Consider the following 15,391-nt stretch of genomic DNA (forward strand, 5'->3'; position numbering starts at 1 on the left):
TTAAGTACCATATAATCAACTTTATTCATTATTAGTAGGGCTCCCCCCTTATCAGCAAGTTTAAATATCAGTTCTGGGTTCTTAATGCATTCAAAAAGGATAATTGGTCTTTGCTAAGATTATTCTATGGTGCTCCAAGTTGTCCGATTTCCATTTTCTTTACTTCCAATAACACACAGTCCATAAAGTTCTGAATAATCCACATCTGGAACAAAATTAGATTTAGATCTGAATTTATCACATACATTTTCAATATCAGAATCGCCAAAAAAAGACACACAATTTTATCAGGCTATTCAATTTACGTATACTTAAAGCCCGATTTTGGGGGGTAAGAACAAAGCCTATACCCAATTTAAATACCTTCAATTCTTCCCTTGAAAGGTTCTCTTCTTGAGATGGTATGAACGGTACTGAAAACCCTGTTTTTGGTTGTTAGCTGGTTTACCATAAAATTGCTGCCTTCTGGGAGCAAAAGATCTCTTGCTCCCTGAGTCTTCACTAGAAGTATTTCCAGTTTATTCTGAAGTAAAGTTCGTACCATAAGAGTCTGTATTTTGGGACCTAGGCCTATAACTAGTACTCCAGCAATCTGTCTGTCTGTCTGTCTGTCTGTGTCTTTCTTTCTTTCTTTCTTTCTTTCTTTCTTTCTTTCTTTCTTTCTTTCTTTCTTTCTTTCTTTCTTTCTTTCTTTCTTTCTTTCTTTCTTTCTTTCTTTAACAGTCATTTAGACCAAAATTTTAGATGCACTACTATACAATATATAGTTTATAAAAAGGGAAAGTAATACATAAAAAAGGTTAAAAATGCATCAACAATAAAACTTAAAAGTCCACCAGTCTCCCTCTTCCAACTCAGGCACCTTGAAGATCTGAGGTTTTCAGCTTCCTATGAGTACAGCTGGCATCAGTGAGCAAGTGAGGGCAAGTGATGCCACCTCATTCCTGTGCAGGATTGAGTCTCTGTTCAAGCTCACTGCAATTCACTAACGTATGTAGTGGGAGGTTCTGTCCAACAGCATGCTCCCTTTTGCTTGGGAGCTCAATTCATCCTTGAAGCATTTTCCTTTTATGTTGGGTGTAATTGAAATGTTATAATGACATCCGAAAGCTCATCACCCTCAGGTTAAACCCTCAGGTTACAATGTGTTAGATTTGACAATCAGGGTTTTTACATGTAGGACATTTGTCTGTGATGGCTTTGGCATTAATTAGTTCATTAGCTACATGAAATGGGCCTGGAATTTATGAATAACTTTAATTTGGATTCCACGATGTTCTATTAAGCTGTCAACAGAGAGTGTAGTGGCAACATACAAGATTCCATTAAAAGGTCATTAAGGAGTACATCAGTCCTCACACATCTTCCACTGGTGCTGTCCCCATCTACTTAGCAGGGGAAGGAGAGGTCTGAGGATTGTTCCTGGTGCTTGAATTAATAGCAATCCCTCTAGAAAGTTTCAGCTTCCACATTGCAAGCACCGAAATATTCGTGTGGGGGGGGGGGAGAGGGAGAGGGGGAGTTCATGTTGCAGAAATGGAGTGAATCAGAGTTAGTTTCTTTGGCAGCACATCTGAAGCCACAATCAAATTCCAACCCCATAATTTTCATTTATTGGCATTTATGCATCCGGTTCCTTTCTCTGAATAGAAATTGCTGCGGTGATGAGTACAAGTGGTAACAGATATCTCAGGATGGGAGAACTTTACAATGAGCTCCAGTATCAGCAATTCACCGAGGCCAATAGTTTTCTTTGGGTGGGGTGGAGAATAAAGATGTCATGTCAAGGAATTATTCTACCCTCATTATCTTTCCAATTGCATTTCCAAAGGAAGTTGATGCAATTTTCTTTCATTTAAGAATCACTGAAATGAAGGTCGCCATTGTTTTGCTGGTTGTTGGTCTCCCGTGATATGATCCCTCACTTGGGTCTGGAAAACATTTCTTGCTCCTAGTCACTTTGGTGGCCCTCAGTTTCAAGCTTATATAGGCCAACGTCCATATTGTCTTGGTCTTTCACTGATTACTTGTGGAAAAGCTACCTAAATACCTTCTGGAATGAACAGAAGGTTTTCCTGTTGGCCTGTAATGTTCACAGCAATTAACTGATTTTCCCTTCTATAAATGCTTCACAAGCTTAGAGTGAAATAAGCATCTCATTTAGCCTTTGTGTTTCAGTGGGAGCAAAAATGGGGGTGGGGCAAAGACCACTTCCAGTACTCAGAAGCTACATCATGATGCTCTAGGAATCCCCCCAAATCTCTGTGGTAAAAGCCATTGTGCCGTGACTCTATTATTACTTGAAATGGATCTCTGGAGAAGAATTATGCGAAATTTGAATATTTTAGCAAGAGGTTGGGTATCTGCAGGATCTTTTTACCAATGTTTACAAGGTTCTTTCTCCAGGGAGAAACCCTTTTTAGATAACAATGACAATTTAGCTAACACTCAAGGGGATTTATTTGGGGGTAATACCGGGGTACATTCAAAACTCACACATGCAAGAGCAAAACATACAAGTTCCTAAGAGATGAAATGGAGGAAATGCAGGTAAAAGGTAAAGGTAAAGGTATCCCCTGTGCAAGCACCGAGTCATGTCTGACCCTTGGGGTGACGCCCTCTAGCGTTTTCATGGCAGACTCAATACGGGGTGGTTTGCCAGTGCCTTCCCCAGTCATTACCGCTTACCCCCCAGCAAGCTGGGTACTCATTTTACCCACCTCGGAAGGATGGAAGGCTGAGTCAATCTTGAGCCGGCTGCTGGGATTGAACTCCCAGCCTCATGGGCAAAGGCTGCCTTACCACTTTCAGACGGCTGCCTTACCACTCTGCGCCACAAGAGGCTCGAAAATGCAGGATTTCAGAGTATATTTACCTATCCAGAAGAGTTGAGAAGCCGAGGAGACTGACATGTGACCAGCAGCATGACAATGGAGGGTGGCATCTGGAGCCAGTAAGTAGCCCAGTTAGACAGAACACTGAGCCCACCACTGGGGCTGGAAGTTGGGTTTATTATTGCTACAATATAACCTCTAGCCATGTGCTATGAACTTGAAGCCTCAAATAATAAGCTGATAAGTTGCTTCCTGAGAACTGGAAATTTCCCAAGAGGAGACAATACCTATTGACCAATAGTTCTGAAATGGTTGCTAGATGCATGGACCCACAGTGTTTAGGAAAGGGGGTGAGAAATTATTAGCAGGAAGGAAGAAATTAGTAATTGCTTATCCTGATGACCCATTAATGTTGATATGTTGGGAGGAGGACCATGTGTCAGCCTTGCATCACCCTGATCTTCAAAATGAAATTGCTTGTCCCAGCATGCTTCATTTTTTGCCTGGTCCAGAATCCATTTTCTGAACCCAATTTTTATTTCTATAGGTCATTGAGGGACGCTGCTGGGAGCCAATCAAGTCAGTCCTAACAAAAGAGAGGTTGGTATATCTACTTCTTAGTACAGCTGGAATTGACATCATGATGTCACTTAATGTTAAAGGTAAAGGTAAAGGTATCCCCTGTGCAAGCACCGAGTCATGTCTGACCCTTGGGGTGACGCCCTCTAGCGTTTTCTTGGCAGACTCAATACGGGGTGGTTTGCCAGTGCCTTCCCCAGTCATTACCGTTTACCCCCCAGCAGCAAGCCGGGTACTCATTTTACCGACCTCGGAAGGATGGAAGGCTGAGTCAACCTTGAGCCGGCTGCTGGGATTGAACTCCCAGCCTCATGGGCAAAGCTGTCAGACGGCTGCCTTACCACTCTGCGCCACAAGAGGCTCTATACACTTAATGTTGCTTCCCTCCTATTTTTTTTAGCTCAAGCTGGCATCAAAAACTGAAGTGGGAGATTGTCCATAGCAATCAATTAAGTCTAACACACCTCTTTCATTCCTGAGAGATTTAACAAGTTTTCTCTGCAAGAATGTGGTCAGCAAGCTTGGCCAGGAGACCATTTTCCCCCAATACTAATAATCTCCTAAATTTTGTAGCCACAGGGGAGCACTGGGTGTGGTTTCAAGTGTGTATTCAGTAGACAAAGAGCCACACTAATGCTCAACAGTCAGAAAAAGAAATTATTTTAAATACACTACATATTACAGAAATTGTATTTAAAAAACAAACAGACATTGAGCTTGTATTTTACAAAGGATCTGCTGGCTCGACACGATCAAAGCCGACACAGGGATGACCTTGAACCAACTAAAAGAAGCAGTCAGAGACAGGGGCGCATGGCAAAGACTTTGCTATAGAATCACCGAGGGTCGGTCACAACTGAACGGATATCATCATCATCATCATCATCATCATCATCATCATCATCATCATCATTATCAGTATTTTACAAAACAAAAACAAAAAGTATACATGTAATATTCGAAAAAACCCCGAATATGAGGCTGCAGAATATGGTTGGGAAGCAGAACTGTGTACATGCCCACCTTGGGCCCCTACCCTTCTCTCCCCCCCCCAGGCCCATCATTGGCCATTTTGGGAGGAGGCAACAGGTCATCATATATGTGATGTAGTCACATCACCAACAATATATGGTCACATCACCTGATAAATGTTTAATTAATTTTAAATATATATATTAAAAATTAACTCCTACACATGCACAAAACCCTTGCAGAGTCAGCAGAAAACCCCAGGGTTTCATGAAACTCTGCTTGAGAAAACCTGTTTTAGATCATTTCATATAGCACATACTACATTTTTTCCAAAATTTACACACAGTTATTCTTTCCCATTTCATTTTTACTGATCAGTATAATTTAAGATTGGACTCCTGCTAAAGTCTAATATTGATGTATATGTAAGTTTTGACATTGTCATTTTGCTTGAATATTTCTCCATCTGGCTTCTTCCTTGACTAAATTTTTTGTCCTAGAACCCTTTTCAGGGTCCTCCAAAATACTCACATTTTCCTGGCCTCCATGCAAGTATTTCCAGGTAAACATGTTGACCCTGAAAAGTTGTGTCCAATGGCACCTTTAAGACCAGCAAAGTTTATTCAAGTTGTGAGCTTTCGTATGCATGCACACTTCCCCAGACAATGGAACAGGCATCATAAGAGTACAGATATAAGGAGAAAGTAAATTAGTAGCAAATTAGTAAACAGCATCGCAAGTTCAAATATGGAGTATGATCATTCTTTGCTAGAAAAGTAAAGCAGTCCTTTGGATTCTCCTTATATATGTACTCTTACGATCCCTGTTCCATTATCTGAGAAAGAGTACATGCGTACAAAAGCTCATGACTTGAATAAATCTTTGTTGGTCTTAAAGGTGCCATTGGACTCAGATTTTGTTGTGCCACAGACAACCACAGCTATCCACTTGAATCTATGTTGACCTTGGAAGGATTCACTAATGGCTACAATTTTGAGGTCTGCTGCTTGAGGCCAAATGTTGTGTCACCCTATGTTAATCACTACTATGATTATAATGAATGTTTTACAATTCATTTATCACTATTCTGCTTAAATTATCTGCCAAATGCTGGGTGAGCAAGATGGAAATAAGATCTCAGTGAAAACTCCTTGTGCAGATGGGGACTGCAGCAAAGAAATTAAAAGACGCTTGCTACTTTGGAGGAAAGCTATGGCAAATCTAGACAGCATCCTAAAAAGAGACATCACCCTGCCAACAAAAGTGCGTTTAGTCAAGGCTATGGTATTCCCAGTTGCAATGTATGGCTGTGAAAGTTGGACCATAGGGAAGGCCGAGCGTCAAAGAATTGAGGCTGTTGAACTCTGGTGCTGGAGAAGACTCTTGCGAGTCCCTTGGACTACAAGGTGAACAAACTGGTCAGTCCTAGAGGAGATCAGCCCGGACAGCTCCTTAGAAGGCCAGATCCTGAAGATGAAACTCAAATACTTTGGCCACCTCATGAGAAGGAAGGACTCCCTGCAGAAGAGCCTAATGCTGGGAGCGATTGAGGGCAAAAGAAGAAGGGAACGACAGAGAATGAGGTGGCTGGATGGAGTCACTGAAGCAGTCAGTGTGAGCTTAAATGGACTCCGGGGAATGGTAGAGGACAGGAAGGCCTGGAGGATCATTGTCCATGAGGTTGCTATGGGTCAGACACGACTTTGCACCTAACAACAGCAACAACGTGTGTGGATAAATTTTATCACTGATTATTTAATCCCAACAACAAACTTGGGAGTCAATCCATTTTTCAGGTCCTTACTTCCCTCTGGTAACAAAGATTGCATCTTTATTCGTTGGCAATACTCCCTGGAAACTTGCATTTAAGTATTTACAACTAAAATAGAAACTTTATGTAATATTTTGCAGAATGGAAGAGAAAATGCATTGTGTATTGGATCAAAAAGCTCTTGTATAAAAATAATTCTATAACTGTAAGTGAAGGCAAGCTGCAAAACATCAGATGCTAGAACAGATGTATATTTTCATTTAAAACAATAGGGAGAAATTAAAGTGACAAGTCAGACGCTACAGGTAGTTAATAAGACCTGTATATAATCTTAACTGTATTTAACAAATCAGACCTTCTCACCCTAGGTCTTGTGAAACCCTGCTGTTTCTTGATGGTCTTGGAAGGGTTTCCTGGATGGGCGGGAATTAACTAATTTTTAAATATATATTTTTTTAATTTGTTGACACAACTTCGCACCTAACAACAACAACAAAATGTGTATTGGGCGATATGATATATGGTCATGTCAACCCACCCGCCCTCCCAAAATGGCCAGTGATGGGCCTGGAGGAGGAGGGGGAGGTGAGGGGCCCCAACTATGTGTATACACAGGTATGCTCCTCAACCATTATTTATTTATGTATTTATGTATGTATGTATTTATTTATTTATATTTATATGCCACCCTCCCAAAGGCTCAGGGTGGTTCACATAAAACAGAAACAATACAGGTAACTTATTTTTACAATAATAAAGTGATAACAACAAACAATATAGAACAGTAGAAAAAATATTAAAAGTATATAAAAATATTAAATTACTGATAGCCCAGTGGGTTGTGTGGAATTGTAGTGGGTCTCATAGGAGGGAGGCTCAAGGGGAGGGCCCACAGGAAGTGATGGTTCAGGTCGACCTCAACCAAATGCCTGGTGGAGGAGCTCCCTTTTGCGGCCCCTGCGGAACTGTTCAATCTGAATGATCATGCCACTTCTGTGGTTTCTCGAAACCTGAAGCATGTTTCAGGGGGTTCTCAACAGTAAAAATGTCGAGAAAGGCAGACAACCAGACACGTTCCACCCCCCAGGCTGTTTCACAAATATAGAGAGGAACCATGGATAAGGATATGTGTATGAGCCGTCAAGTTGCAACCAATTTATCGTGACCCCATGATCATAGAATCATGGAGTTAGAAAGGGCCAGACAGGCCATCTAGTCCAACCCCCTGCTCAGTGCAGGATCAGCCTAAAGCATCCACGATAAGTACCTGTTCAGCCACTGCTTAAAGACCATAAGCAAGTGGGAACTTGCCTCTTTAGGTAGCCGATTCCACTGCTAAACTATTCTGACTGTAATTTCCCCCCTGATATCAAGTTGGTACCATTCTACACATAGTTTAGCCCTTACTGCAAGTCCTGTCCTCTGTTGCCAACAGGAACCACTATCTGCCCTCCTCTCAGAAAGAAGCTTTAAGTGAGAAGCAGGGTGGTCTTCCTCTGCAAAATCTTCCTTCGTAGACTCCCATCCAAATAGTGACCTTACCTGACTTTCCAGATATGATGAAATCATGCTATACCATACCATTCCACATCCAAAAAAGACACTGGTAGAAGGAAATTTGGATTGGAGTACCAGTCCCCCCCCCAATCATAATGAAATCATAGATCTCTTTAAGATGTGAATGCTGTGAAATGTATCAGTGACTAAAAAGGTTGAGAGATGTATCCTATTTCTACTCATGCCCCAAACTTTTGTGTACTCCATGGAGAAGGAAAGTGTTCCCTTCCTGTTTGCCTTGGCTTGAACTTTAACAGTCAGGGTAATTGTGCTTTAGTTCTAGAGTGCTCAATCTATACAGTTCATACCTAGTTGACTTTATTCATCTAGCCACACAACACTGCAATGATATGCTATAGCAGTCTTTCTCAACCTATTGACTCTGGAGGCATGCCTGAAAATTTTCCAGACTTTGGGGCATATTGGAAGTGCTGTCAGGTGGCCACACTTCCAAGTTAGCCCCCCAGATATGACATATCACCTGGAAGTGACATCACCAAGATGGAACCGTTGGCTCAGTAGCAAGTTTTCTGCCACAGATGGAATAGCACGGATGGGGTCACCAGTTCATGTGAAACTCATTGATAAGTAGCTTTCCCTGTAACGACAGGCTTTTGTGGAGGATCCTCTCCCCACCACCCAAGGCCTGGAACTCTACAGGGTGGTCATTAGGCCACAGTGGGCACCAGGCTGCAGAAAACCCCTCTCCTTACCACCCAATGCTTGGAGCTCACCAGGGACTTGCTGCAGGCCAGTGCTCAACAGTGGGTTGGAGGGGGCAGTTTGATCTGCCCATATTAGGGAATTTAATTTAAAATCCCCCCCCCCCATAAAAGCTGTGTTGCAGCCATGATGTTGCACTCATTAAAACAGGAGGTGACTGACTGAGTAGGGGGGGGGGTGTTACTACAATAGGAAAAAGTCAGTGGTGGAACTCACTCCCACTCAGGGCCAGTAGCAGCTCTCCCTTGCCCTCCTTCTTATTCTTACTTTGGCCTCTGGCAGAGGTCTCCATCTGTCCGACTGAATACCTGTTCTTCATCATCTGAAGGCAAATGGAGGGAAGTGTGTTCAAAGGAGCAAGAAGTCTCCAGTTGAGCTAATCAGGGCCTAGTCTGCAAACAATAGATAATGCAGTTTCAATGTGCTTTCGCGGCTGGATTTTCCTGTGCGGAACAGGAAAATCTACTTCTAAAGTGCATTGAAAGTACATTATCTCTTGTGTGCAGACTAGGCCCAGGACTCTGGAGGAAATTATTTGGAAAACACCAGGAAGTTCCTAATCTAACTATGCTAAATACACATCTCCAATATACCCTGTAGGAGTTTCTTCATATCTTACTGAATCATGCACACTACAAATCTTTCATATTCCATTACCAAGTTGGTTTATTAACCACATTCAGCCTCTATAGGTTCGTGTGGCATACATATCCATCCTAGCATGTCCCCTGATGTCTTCTGCCTAAAATGAAGGCAAGGAAACCATAATATGACAATATAAACCAGGATTTGAATGACCGTCTATGAGATGGATCCTGGTTTCATAAATTAAACCTAGTTAAAGGAGAACAGCTTTTCATTAGGTATCAATCAAGCCAATATGTTCTTTCCAGTGCTGTTATTGTAATGTTACTTAAGATTTATTTTGGGACTTAGAAGATGTTGGTTGTTCAGTAAAGTTAGCTCTACTCATGAAATTATACCAAAATCATTATGTATTCATACACATTTACCTCTGTCCCTCATCCATTCACTGCTAAGGTAACTCAAGTCCATCTCTTCCATTTATCGGTTGCCTGTCAAATTCAGGAACCTCATAGCCAATGTATCTGTGCATCTTGCCTCTCCAGTTTCTTGTACACTCGAATTTGGCCTCTCCACATGCCTGCTAAGTCATTAGAGGTTTTATGGTGTGTGGTTATTCAAAGCCATCTCTCTTTCAATGCCTTGTAATCCACTTATAATGAACTCATTTGTGCGGCTGTAATGGGACCAATACTGATCTTGTCTGATGGCTTCTTCTAAATTACCTTGTCAAGTTTCACCTCAAGTTATTTGTTTTTTAATGGACGGAACAATCCAGTACTCTGTAATGCATCTAATATTGATTGGCACTGCTGAGAATTTCTGTTTAATAGTATGTTAAAATATGCTGAATTCCTAGTAGAGGAGGGGTCAGAAAAGAAAGGGTAAGAGCCTATATGTAGTCAGTGGCTGCAGAGTTCAGTGTCACCATTTTAAAATGTTTTGTTATCGAGTATTATTTCAGCGATGGTAATGTGGAATTAGAGCTACAGAGTAAGCATATGGCATATACCAGCCCACCAGTTTCCAGTGGTGGTGGTCTCCACCCTCATGGAATGTTAGACCAAAATACTTATCCAGTAAGTGTGGCAGGTAAAGAAAACTGTGCCTAATCCAATATAGTTAATGGTGAAGCAGCAAACTGCCTACTTCTGTGATACCAAAGATCTTGCTGGTCATTAGAACTGGCCAAAGTGGAATTTCTTTGACTCTCAGTGGTCTTGCTGAGAGTCATTAGAATGTGCCAAAGTGGCTTCCAGTGGCAGTTGGGGCGAAGGTTAGACCGATTCATGAAGGAGAAATCCTATCAGGATCTTCTAATACAGCAGCATCCTGCTGGGGCTTCAGGGTAGGGGGCTTTGTTGCTCTGGGGAGGTTGCATTCTTTTGCTTATCTGTGTTGTGTTACTTTGCACTATGCTTGTGATCTGTTGTTTAGATCAGTGGTTCCCAACCCCTAGTCCGGGGACCGGTACTGTTCCGTTGATCAGTTGGTACCGGGCCACGGCTCCTCCTCATCCTCCTCCCCAGCTGCTGCCTCGGGGGCTGCCCTGCCACTCTGCTGCTGGCTCACCTTTGGTGCTCTCCAGCAGCCGCCATGGCTGGGGCTCCCGCTCGGTGTAGCACTGCGCAAGTGCTGCTGGCAGCGCCCCCTAGCGGGCAGCGGGAAGTCAGGGGCCCCGGCGGGAAAGCAAGTGGAGCAGGGGCTCAGGCAGCATGTTGGCATCCCTCAGCAAAAGACTACCCCCCCTGGGCCTCAGTAAAATTGTCAAGCGCTGACCGGTCCATGGTGATAAAAAGGTTGGGCACCACTGGTTTAGACCAATTCCTGGAGTTATGTTGACAAGATGGCACCAGGAAATGAAGGAAGCCGAAGTCTTATATGTAGCTTAGCCTTGGGTACTAAAAGTGATACCTGAATTTAACAATTGGGATGGGAAAGTAGTGAGTCCACCTTTTCTAAGTTGGGGCATTTTTGTATGGCATTGGTGCAGATTAGAAATACATTGATCTATATGTACCTAACAAATCAGTTTTAACAAGTATCATGAGCTCTATTTCAGTTTACCAACAGACCCACATACAATAGAATCTAAAGGGACTTTCATTCAACGTGGTAGTACTTATCCCAAAAAGTGATCCTACGGAATCCAGACTTTACACCTTTGTGGTGTAAACAGAAGCTTCATATTCATATTTGGGGGCTATCCTTTCACAAGAACAGTAAGTATCTGGGTGCGAGTATCTGGGTTTTTCGTTAACTATAAACTCTAACTGGCTGAAAAAGAGCATTCTGTTAAGGGACAGTAGGAGCTTTACACTATTATATATCAAATGAACCATTTACATTGGTAACTGATCATGAGCCCTTGGTATGGATGGCCAAGATAAAAGACCATGATCCCTGAATTCTGGCACCAGTCAGAATCTTGGGTATTTTGCCATGAGTTTAATTGGTTTCAGTGACTGATGTTTGCAGCTGTCCATTTTGTCTGGTCTAAGCATGCTGGTTCCTTTCACTCCTAAAGGCCACACACATCGTTATGGCCTCTGCTTCCCACAACATGCTGTGGGGAGGCTGAACTCCCTTTGCCTTAGTTTGCTTGTCCTGTGCCTGGCACCCTGATAAGCTGAATGTTTTGTCTCATTTTGAAACCCGAGTCATCACCTTCCCATCACCTAGGCATGGGAGGTACGCTTCCTGATCCTGGCCTCTTCTACCGAGCCACAAGACCTCCATCTTGGAGGGGTTGAGTTTCAGGCGACTCTGCTCGAGCCACCCAGCAACAGTTTCCAAACATCTGGCGAATGGATCCGGGGAAGAGTCTGGGCGGCAGTCCATAAAGAAATAGAGCTGGATGTCATCAGCATACTGATGGCAGCCCAGCCCGAAGCACTGGACAAGCTGAGCCAGAGGGCACATGAAGATGTTGCATGGAGGAGAGCACTGCATCCTGAGGAACTCCACAAGGGAGCTGACAGGGATGCGATAACTCTTCCTTCATCGCCACCCTCGGGGACTGATTATGGAGGAAGGAGCATAACCAGCTGAGAGCTGAGCCCTGTATCCTCATGACGGCAAGGTGGTAGGCCAATAACTCATGGTTGACCATATCGGACACGGCCGACAGATTAAGCATAAGGAGAATGGCCAAACCATCTCTATCAAGCTGGCACCAGAGATGACAGAATCACAGAGAATCACAGAATCATAGAGTTGGAAGAGGCCATACAGGCCATCTAGTCCAACCCCCTGCTCAACGCAGGATCAGTCCTAAGCATCCTAAAGCATCCAAGAAAAGTGTGTATCCAACCTTTGCTTGAAGACTGCCAGTGAGGAGGAGCTCACCACCTCCTTAGGCAGCCTATTCCACTACTGAACTACTCTGACTGTGAAAATTTTTTTCCTGATATCTAGCCTATATCATTGTACTTGTAGTTTAAACCCATTACTGCGCGTCCTCTCCTCTGCAGCCAACGGGAACAGCACCCTGCCCTCCTCTAAGTGACAACATTTCAAACACTTAAAGAGGGCTATCATGTCCCCTCTCAACCTCCTTTTCTCCATGCTGAACATTCCCAAGTCCCTCAACCTATCTTCATAGGGCTTGGTCCCTTGGCCCCAAATCATCCTCGTCACTCTCCTCTGTACCCTTTCAATTTTATCCACGCCCTTCTTGAAGTGAGGCCTCCAGAACTGCACACAGTACTCCAGGTGTGGTCTGACCAGTGCCGTATACAATGGGACTATGACATCTTGTGATTTTGATGTGATGCCCCTGTTGATACAGCCCAAAATGGCATTCTCCTTTTTTACCGCTGCATCACACTGCCTGCTCATGCTTAGCTTACAATCCACAAGTACCCCAAGGTCTCGTTCACACACAGTGTTACCTAGAAGCATATCCCCCATCCAGTAGGCATGCTTTTCATTTTTCTGACCCAGATGCAGAACTTTACACTTATCTTTATTAAATTGCATCTTGTTCTCATTTGCCCACCTAGATCACTAGGTCTAGTCCAAGAAGCCAGGAGGCTAGACAGGAGAGACTGAACAGCTGAGAGATGAGATGCCTTAAACAGTTTTTGTCCTGTGTCTGAGGCACTGCTATCTGGGGCAATCTGGGGCAATCCCAGAAAGCCTGAGAATGACTGAGTGTCCTCAAAGTACATTTCCTAGGAAGATCCACAGCAAATCCACAGCAATGGAAAGGGTACCAAGGTACCAGGACCGGGTGGGAGAAGAGTGAGGTCCATTCCGTACAGCTGGTAGAAATCTGTGATCAGCACTGGATATTCTATTGCTATTTGTTGTAGCATCTCATCATCATTTCACACCTTGCCAAAAACCCCATTCTCCTAGCGCTACTGTTTCTTCTCCAGCGTTCCTCACCTACTTCCAGTTCTTGCCGAGGAGCAATGAAAACACCACAAACTTGCCCTGCTGCCCCCACCTCGAGCATGCCAATCAACTGGACAACCAATCAGCTTCATCTAGCTACGTAAAGTCCGTCACCCCCCCTTTTTTTAACACAGAATTAATCATTGCAATGCAATTTCATTTGTTCACAGAGGCATAGGTTATCTGTACTTTCCAGTAATTCATCTCCAGACTAGAGGGATCGCTTCCCCTGGGGAAAATTTATGCCTTGGAGAGTTGATTCCAACTGAGATCTCTATCCTCCCCCAGCAGTAACCTAGCCTGGATCCGGCAACCCAACCCCCCATCCCCTTCCAGCAGCCAGAGGGGACCTGTCAACCCTGGGGGGTGGGGACCTATCAACCCTGTAGTTTCCAGCCATTCACAAACAAAAAAAACAAGGGGGTACCTTTACTTTCCAGTCATTTATCTCCAGACTAGAGGGATCACTTTCCCTGCGGGAAATTTATACCTTGGAGAGTTGATTCCAACTGAGGTCTCTGCCTTTCCCTGGCAATGTTCCCCATTTTTCCATTCCCCTCCCCGGAAGCCATGGAGGAGGGACCAGGGGCAGGAATACTGCTGTTGCCTCCTCACTTTAACTTGGCTGGTGATTGCGGCATCTGTCGGGATTTGGCCAAGGTGAATGCACTTTTCCCATTTCCCAGGGAGTGGGAGGCTGACTGCGTCGTCTAAAACCCTGCATTTAAAGCGTCAGCATCAGGTGATGATTGTGCTACATTTCCCTTGTGCGGAATGGCCCTGATACTTTTCCACTCTACTTTGGCTAATCAGTTCCTTGTTGGGCTGGCCTTAGGTAGAGGCAAGAAGTCAAAGGCAGGGGAGGAGGAAAGGAGTAAAGACCAAAAACAAAGAAAGAAGAACTGCATATGTCTGATGACAAATATAGGAAGTGTCTTTTGAAAATGGAAAAAACACACACCCATCTCATGTTTATCACCCTCGATACACAAGTTTTTTAGATCAAGATGCAATTCTGTTTATTATTCACATAACTCTTATCAGAAGACTAGGACAGAACTGGTTCTGGCCAGCGGAGTGATAGACAGCACTCAATATTTTTCTATATTTTTTTATCCGAGTGAGGAGCAAAGCTATTTCTCTGGAGGATAATTGGAACATTTGTGTGTCCGCAGCTCCTGGCTTTATCCTGTACCAGAATGCAGGAACGTATATTCAGATCTTCCAGTAATGGGCCATTCTGTGCAAACGGCATCTCTGCCACTAGATCGCTTCACCTCGGGCTTTGGTTCTATTAAAGTTGATAATAAACCACCCTGTATAACATCCCCTCTCTCACGTGGTGGGAAGAAAATTGCTAGGTTTCCAAGAAAAGGTGTTTTTTTTCCAAAGAGAGCATGCACACTTAAACAGGCCGTGACAAGCAGAATGCCTAATAAGTCTGAAGTTGACCGCTTCAAGGGTACTTCACCTGCTGTAGATGCTCTTTCGTGACAGCATGTTGACAAAAGTGAGCTTGCAAGAGACAGAGAGGCTCTTCTCACTTTATTGGCTTTTGCCAGGAGAATAAGAAAATGGAGTGCCCTAATCATAGGGCTTCATTTCCCCCCTCCCCACAGAGTCCAGAATAATGCAATAGACACCCCTGAACCTGTCTAGTGTTCTGTGATGACATTCTGATTACCTTTGACTCAATCAACACATCTAGGGAAGGAACACTTGGGGGATTTTCCAACTGGAAAAAAATCCATTACGACTACAAAATGTGTAACAATTGAAAAATAGATGGAGGGAGGTTTTTAAAAATTCAATTTAGTTTTATAATTCATCATCATAATAATACAATATTTATTATAACCCACCCTTCCCCTAAAGCTCAGAGTTATAACTATATACTATAGGGTTATAACTATAGACTATATCCAGGGATAGTCAAACTGCGACCCTCCAGATGTCCATGGACTACAAT

This window comes from Paroedura picta, unplaced genomic scaffold (genome assembly GCF_049243985.1).
Source record: "Paroedura picta isolate Pp20150507F unplaced genomic scaffold, Ppicta_v3.0 Ppicta_v3_sca19, whole genome shotgun sequence".
NCBI classification, from domain to species: Eukaryota; Metazoa; Chordata; class Lepidosauria; order Squamata; family Gekkonidae; genus Paroedura; species Paroedura picta.